Source organism: Solanum dulcamara, chromosome 2 (assembly GCF_947179165.1).
Source record: "Solanum dulcamara chromosome 2, daSolDulc1.2, whole genome shotgun sequence".
NCBI lineage: Eukaryota > Viridiplantae > Streptophyta > Magnoliopsida > Solanales > Solanaceae > Solanum > Solanum dulcamara.
In genome coordinates, this window is record NC_077238.1 from 55,107,891 (window position 1) to 55,116,131 (window position 8,241).

Below are 8,241 nucleotides of genomic sequence, written 5' to 3' on the forward strand. Positions count from 1 at the left end.
TATGTACATGACCCACCTGGTGGGGTAGAGTCTACCTTGGCAAGTAAATTCCCTTTTATTTCATTGTATGGAGAGACATCAGGATTTCATGTTATAGCTCGCATGATCTTATTATCGGTTATGGTTCTATCCCACATATTTATGGTCTCTTATGTTCTCTCACAATTTTAAATATGCTCTTGTAATACTTTGATCATTAAGATTTTCTCATGACTTTACTTATCTTCTTTATCATGTTTCAAAGATTGATCATTGCATCTTATGATTTATATTGCATATCATGCCCTTATGCTTAGTACATTCAAATGTACTAATGCATATTATTGCCTAGATTGTCTCATAATGTAGGGGTTGAGGATCACCTTCCTACACTTGGCTAGTAGAGCTTGTATCCGACTAAGATTTTGGTGAGTCCTGATCTATCTAGGGAGATTTATGAGTTATTTCCTTATTATGACTTTGTTTACATTCTTATTGATAGTGAGCTAGGGACATGTCTTAGCCCTCCCCCCTTTTTGATTAGTAGAGACATTTGTTAGACATATGTTTTAGAGTCTATGTTGTCAATTCCTATACCCTTTATGATTAATAATTTAGATTCCTCTTATGTTATTTCCGCATTTACTTTACCTTATGTATACTTATGATATGTCAAAAGGCTTGGTTGGATATTTTTAGGTTTTCGGTCATTGTGTTATGACTAGGCCCTAGGTCGGGTCATGATAAATTTGGTATCAGAGCACAAGGTTTATGATGTCCTAGGGAGTCCAATATGCCGCGTCAAGTAGAATCTTATTCATGGTTGTGAAGCGCGCCACATCTATGAATAGGAGGCTATAAGGCGTTTTAGGAAATTCTCACTTCTTTCATGGTCTAAGGCGTGCTATAGAGTTTACTCTAAGACTTCCTTTCTCTAATGATTGTCCTTTGCAATTTTCAGAAAATGCCTCCAAGAAGAGAGCCTATGCAAAGAGGGATCAATGCTAATGAGGACCAAGATCCTCCAGTCCCTCAACACAATAGTCCCCTACCCGACCAAGTAACTAATGCGGAGTTCTGGACCACTATTACTATGCTAGTCCACATTATGGCCAATTAAGGGGTTGCGGTTCTTCCTAATGTCCTACTCTAGCTTCTAGAGTAAGGGACTTTGTAAGGATGAATCCTACAAAGTTTCATGGTTCGAAAGTTGATGAGGATCCGCAAGAGTTTATCGATGAGGTGTGAATGCTAGTAGCTCTTCATTTCCCAAGTGTGAAAAATATGGGAAGAACCATGGAAGACGATGTTTGATGGGAACGGGTGCTTTCTTTGGATGTGGAAAAATGGGCCATAGGTAATTCGAGTGCCCTCATATTGCCAACAAAGGTAGAGAGTGTCGTCCTCAAGGACAAGTAGACCAAGGGGACAAGTTCCACAAGGTACCCGAGCTCAACCTAAGGATGGTCAATGCAACAACCGATTTAATGCTCTTCATGGTAGAAAAGAGGTGAAGGAGACTCCCGATGTTGTTATCGGTATGTTATGGGTCTTTCACTAGATTTTTATGCCTTGCTTGATCCGGATGCAAATTTGTCTTTTATTACTCCTTATGTGGCTATGAGGTTTGATGTGTGCCCTAAACTGTTTCTAGAACCTTTTTTTGTTTATAGTCCCTTAGGTGAGTCGGGTATGGCTGAAAGAGTCTATAGAAATTGTCCAGTTTTAGTTTTCCATAAAGTCACTTCTGTTGATCTAGTAGAGCTTGATACGATCAATTTTGATATTATTCTCAGTATGGATTGGCTTCATACATGTTATGCCTCTATATGTTGTAGAACCTGAGTGGTTAAGCTTCAGTTTTCAAATGAGCCAGTCCTAGAATGAAAAGGTAGTAATTCCATGATTAAGGATCAATTTATCTCATGCCTAAAAGCTCGAAAAATGATTTCAAAAGGTTTCATCTACCATCTAGTTCAGGTTAGAGGTACTAACTCCAAGACTCCTACTCTTGAGTCAGTTTCAGTTGTAAATGAATTTTCGGAAGTTTTCCCTGAAGACATCTCAGGTATTTCTCCCAAAAGGAAAATAGACTTCGATATTGATCTCCTACCCAATACGTTGCCTATATCTATTCCTCCTTATCAAATGGATCTAGAAGAATTAAAAGAATTAAAGGATCAGTTAAAGGATTTGCTAGATAAGGGTTTCATAAGACCGAACATCTCTCCATGGGGTATTTCGATCTTCTTTGTCAGAAAGAAGGATGGTTCTGTTTGTATGTGTATAGATTATCAGCAGTTGAACAAGGTCACAATTAAGAATAAGTATCCTATTCCACGGATTGATGACTTGTATGATCAACTTCACGGAGCAAGCTACTTTTCAAAGATCGATCTCTGATCGGGTTATCATCACTCTGAGTGAGGGAATATGACATTCCAAAAATAGCCCTTAGAAATCAGTATGGTCACTTTGAATTCTTGGTTATGTCTTTTGGACTAACGAATGCCCCTGCATATTTTAAGGAATTGATGAACAGGATGTTCAAGCAATATTTGGATATGTTTGTGATCATCTTTATTAATGACATTTTAATCTATTCTAGAAGTGAGGAAGAGCATGCTGATCACTTAAGGATTGTGTTGCAAATCCTCAAGGACCGTTAGTTGTATGCAAAGTTTAGAAAATGTGATTTTTGGTTAAGGTCAGTTGCGTTCCTTGGTCACATTGTCTCCGAAGAAGAAATTATGGTTGATCAAAAGAAGACCGAGGCAGTCAAGAATTAGCCTAGACTATTGAATCTGTAACACCCCATAAAACATTGTATGTGGTATTTTAATTCTCAATAAAAATGATACTACTTCTGTATTTTGGGTATAACTCTTCATAGGATGATCCAAATTAGGTGATTCAATTTGCTAAAGAACCGAGAGATAATTCTCTACAACTTTTTGTAAAGACCATAGCTTAAGATTCGGAGGCTAAGTAGGTCAAATAAATTATTTTTCGCATGACCTGGTTCTGTGAAAAAATAGAGTATTTGTAGAAGAAAAAATATATCTCAATATAGGATGATCCAATTTAGTTGATTCTTGAATGACATAAAGAGAGATTTCTAGTGCTACAATTCATATGTAGACACCAATTCCTAATTACCAAGTTATCTTGTAAACAAACGTAGCTCCGAAAAAGGGGTATTACATAAAAAGAAGATTGACCTTACCAACCATACAAGATCTAGATCTATTTGACATCACTCATGACATCAAAATCCTCCATTTGATATCACTTATGACATCACAATACTCCACTGAATTTTTAAGATCATTCATTAAGTTATTCGATTCGGAGTAAAGCTTTGGATTCCACGTATGTAAGGCTTCAATGAGAGTATTCCTTCTATTCTCACTCCTAAAGTATTTTGATTATATGATAAATTATGTTTATTTACCCAATTCTCTTCAAGCTTTATTCTAAGGTATATGGGTATTTATCGATGAGTTCTTCCACCCATTGTGTCCAAAACTCTTTCAACTAAATCTCCTGATTTCAAGTAAGATTTTCTTATGGATAATTATTATTTCTACTTAATAGTATGAATCATGGTTAAGCTAATGATTATTGGTCTATTTTGATACAATCTAATTTCATATGTATGGATTGATGGTTTAGAAGTATTTTCTCTACTTAGCTCTTTAAAGGTTCTTGAAATTCATGGTGGGTTGTTTAAAGCATGATTTAATTGATGGATTTCATAGTGTTTATGCATAAGTATGTTTACATATATGTTTGAAAGTTGAAATGAATAGAACCCACCTAGTTTTACTATGTTTTCAATGAAGTTTGACTTGAAAGCTTTTGACTCCAAATGAATGTTTATGAAAGAAATATCTATGATCAAAAGGGAGTCTTATGAAATCAAAGAATAATGAAATGATATGAATGATGGATTCTTTATGCAATAAGGACAATTCTTGCATATATAAATCACCAAAGGGTTTAATGAGATATTCCACCAAATATGATGTTTTGAATTCTCAAGCTATATGATATGACTATTTGAAGTATTAAACTATTTCGTGGGATTGACTTAGCATGAATAGGGCATTGAGGTGGGATTCGGTAAGGGAATTATAGTAGCAACCTCTTGTATCATTAACTATGCGCCAACATAGGAGCCCTTGTGGGATTTTTTTAGGCTAATGGATTCATAAAAGACCTTAAAGTTAAAGTTAAAGAATAAATGTAAAGTTGATGGAGTTCTACCCTAGGCAAGTAAACTCCACAGCTAACATAGGGGGTTATGTTGGATTCCATGTAATATCTCAAATGGTCTTAATGTTGGTTATAGTCAACTTCCCATAAATTAATGTTTCAAATGCTATTTACATGATTAGTCATGCATATATATATCCACATATGTATGCTATCTACTTGATTTCTCATGCATGCACTCATTTCGGTACTTTACCTTATAAATGTCCTAAATGTATTGCATTGTATTGCATGCCTATATACTTAGTACATTCAAAGTACTAGCACATACTTTTGCCTATATGATATCACCATGTAGGAACCGGTGCTCCTCCTCATTCTCTTCCACGTGGCTAGTTGAGATTTTGTTTTAAGGCTACTTTTGGTGATTTTCCATATTTTGGGAACAATACTCCTTTATCTTTCTAGTTTATGATATGTTGAGACCTTTAGACACTTACTATGACATTTCATTCTATTTTGATTGAGGGTGAGTTAAGGACTTGTCTTAGCCCCATTAAACCTAAAAGTTAGAGGTATTGTTGGACATATATAAGTTGAAGATTTACTATTATGATTTCCGCTTGTTTTTTTATGATTATTACCTATGAAAGGCTAAATGAATTCTAAGAAGCTTGTTTGATGTACTTTCGAGTTTCTCATTCGTCGTGTCACATCTACGCCCTAACCTTGGGTCGTGACAAAACTAAGTATCAGAGCCCGAGATTTTGAATGACCCTCAGAGTCCCACATACCGCATTGAATAGGGTCTTGTTCATGGTTGTGAACATTCCATAATTATGAATTAGAGAATATGAGGCTTTTAGGAAAGTTTCTCTCCTTTCATGATTCATGTCGTACGTTAGAGTTTTCCTAAGACTTCCTTTATCTAATAAATTATTTGTGTTCTCTAGATAAATCCTCCAAGAAGAGTACCTCCACCTAGAGCAATGGATGCTAATGAGGACCAAGATCCTCAATTCTCAAGGCTCCACATGATGAGGGAGTTACACATGTGGAGTTCTGAAATGTCATCTCTTTGTTGGCCCAAGTTCTGGCCGACCAAGCTAATTAGTGTGTTGCTCCTCCTTCTCCTCAAATGCCTACTCCGAACACTAGGATTCAGGAATTTAATAGGATGAATCTACCCGAGTTTGATGGTTCCAAGGTTGATGAGGATCCAATGAAGTTTATTGAGGAAGTTTATCGAATTATGGCAATTATGGGAGTACTTCCAAATGAAAAAGCCGGGATAGTGGCCTATCAACTCAAGGGTGTAGCAAGAGTTTGGTTTGAACAATGGGTGGTTAAGAAGGGTGAAGGTAACAGACCCATAGAGTGGGAAGATTTCAAAGGTGCCGTCTTAGATCACTTCTTTCCTTTGGAGCTAAGGGAGGCAAAGATTACAGAGTTCATCAATCTCCGCCAATGGAGAATGAATATGAGGGAGTACCCCTTAAAATCACCAAATTGTCTACATATGCTCCTTTCATGGTTTCTAACCCAAGGATAAGAATGAGAAAATTCATCTTCGATTTTTCTATTTTGGTGTCCAAAGAATGCAAGATGACCATGTTATTACATATGCGAAACAAATTGAGGATGAGAAATTAAGGGAGAGGTCAAGAGTGTTAAGAAGGTCAGAGGTAATGGTGGAGGGTTCACTCACTAAAAGTCCAGTTATAGTGGTGGGGGAAAGGGCTAAGGTGGGCAAAGATTCATGGGGCAATGTCTCATCAATATTCCTCTTCCAAGGTTCAACAAGGACAAAAGTGCCAATGCTATGGTTCCAATGAAGAATGTGGGTGCTCAAGTTCTCCTTGCTTGCAAGAAGTATGGGAAGACTCACAAAGGAAAATGCTTATGTAATGACCTCCAAGGTCATTTTCATGCTTCTGCGTGTTCTTACCATTTTAACCTTTCTCGTAGCTTCTTGATAACTCTTATGTGATGTCAGAATGGGTGGAATGCTTCCTAAGGTGTTCGTTTGTGTTTTGGAGGTGGTTTTCCAGTTTAGAGGCTTAAGGTTTGATAGAGTTGACTTTGGTCAACATCCGGAGATTCGGGCATCGTGTGAGAATTCTGAAGGTTCTATTAGCTCTGAAAGGTCTATTTTGGTCTAGAAGGAATGATCGTTTAGGTTTTGGAGTCTTCGTTTTGAGTTTGGGTGATTTTTCCTTTTTAATTTTAAGGTTGGGCCTAGTTTGACTTCGGTCAACTTTTTGAGAAAATACGCTCTGATAAATCAGCGCGGTTAGCTTTGGAATGCATTTTTCAATTGGTGTAATACCTTAGGAGAATTCGGGAAGTTCATATTCAAAATAGAAACAAAGAATAAAAGTGTGAAAAGATGCAGGAAAATGGCACTAGAAACCGACCATAAAAAGCTATCACGGGCCATTAAACGCACCACGCACCGTGGTGAGCCCCTATGGTAGTGATTTAGAGGATCAGTCCAGCAAGCACAGACTACAAACGACCACCACGGGTTTTGGAGAGTTTCACAAACCATGGAGTGATCCGTGGAGGGCACGTTTGTAGGCCTTCTGCGGACCTGCACCACTGCCACTCTTCACGGGACGTGATGCTTTTCATGAACCTTTAAAGCCTACGTGAAGTAATATCAAATACTACCTTGCAAGCTATTTTTTGAGATTTTCCAAGTCCCTTACCACAGGACACCACCAAAGGCCGTGGTGAGCACCACGAACCGTGAAGGGGTCCTATGAAGCCAGTTCCGGCTAGAAATTTTTAGGGGCATTTTGATCTTTTCCTGTGTTTTAACTCAAAATGAGATTATTTTGTAGGAAACATATCACCTATATACAAGACCCAAATTCCTCTTACTCTCATTTAATCTCCTTCACCTTCTAACATCCAAACCCTAACTCCTCAAGTTGTGTCAAGTCTCTCTCATCTTCAAGAAAGGATCTAGGGTTTCACTCTAAGAAAATCAAGTTTTCTCTTTCCTTTCATATTTTCCATTATTTATTCATACACTCCTCGAATATATTGTGGGTTGAGATTTTTTATGTGTTCTTCGATATTTTGACAGAGTGGCATCGTTTGAAGGTGGCACGAAAAGGAAAGACCAAGGTTTAGCAGTTCGGATGCGGTTATGGATTTGAGGTAGGTTATTGTTTACTTTTATTAGACTTGGCTTGACTAGAATTGATATATATTGAGTAGTGGTATATGCTTAGGTTGGTGATTTAGGTGTTGTGATCCCATGGAGAAATGTAGTATCGATGATCATTGATAGTGACTAGTTTGGGTTTTAGTCGTTGGATCCTTAGTCTAGGTGATAGCTTAGCCGGCTCCAATTCATGACCCAAAATTGGGTTGTGATAGCTAAGCCGGCTCTAATTCATGCTTCAAGTATGGTAAACTCGGTCACTAAGCTAGAGATTGTAGAAGTGGTGGAGGTATCCCTCAAGGCCAAATTGCTCATGGTGGAAAAACTCAAGGGAGTGGCTAACACACCAACAAATTTTATGCTTTGCATGGGAGACAAAAAGTTGAGGAAACACATGATGTCGTCACCCATACGTTAAAGGTTTTTGATTTTGACGTATATGCATTGTTAGATCCGGGTAATAATTTGTCATTTGGTACTCCATTCTTATTAATAGGTTTGATGTGTAACCCAAAATATTATTGGAACCCTATTTGGTGTTATCCCTATTGGTGAGTCGGTTGTTGCTAGAAAAATCTATAAGGGTTGTCTCATGTTTATCTTGCACAAATTTGTTCCTTATGATCTCATTGAGCTTGAAATGGTAAATTTTAATGTTATTCTTGAGATGGATTGGTTGCATGCATCATATGCTTATATATATTGTAGAATTCATAGAGTCAAGTTTCAATTCCCAAGTGAGCCTATTCTTGAATGGAAGGGTCATGATTCGATAGTAAAGGTTAATTTCTAAGAGTTGCATTTATCATATTGTGAGGGTTAGGGATGTCAAATTTGAAAGTCCTTCTCTTGAGTAGGTCCCCGTGGTT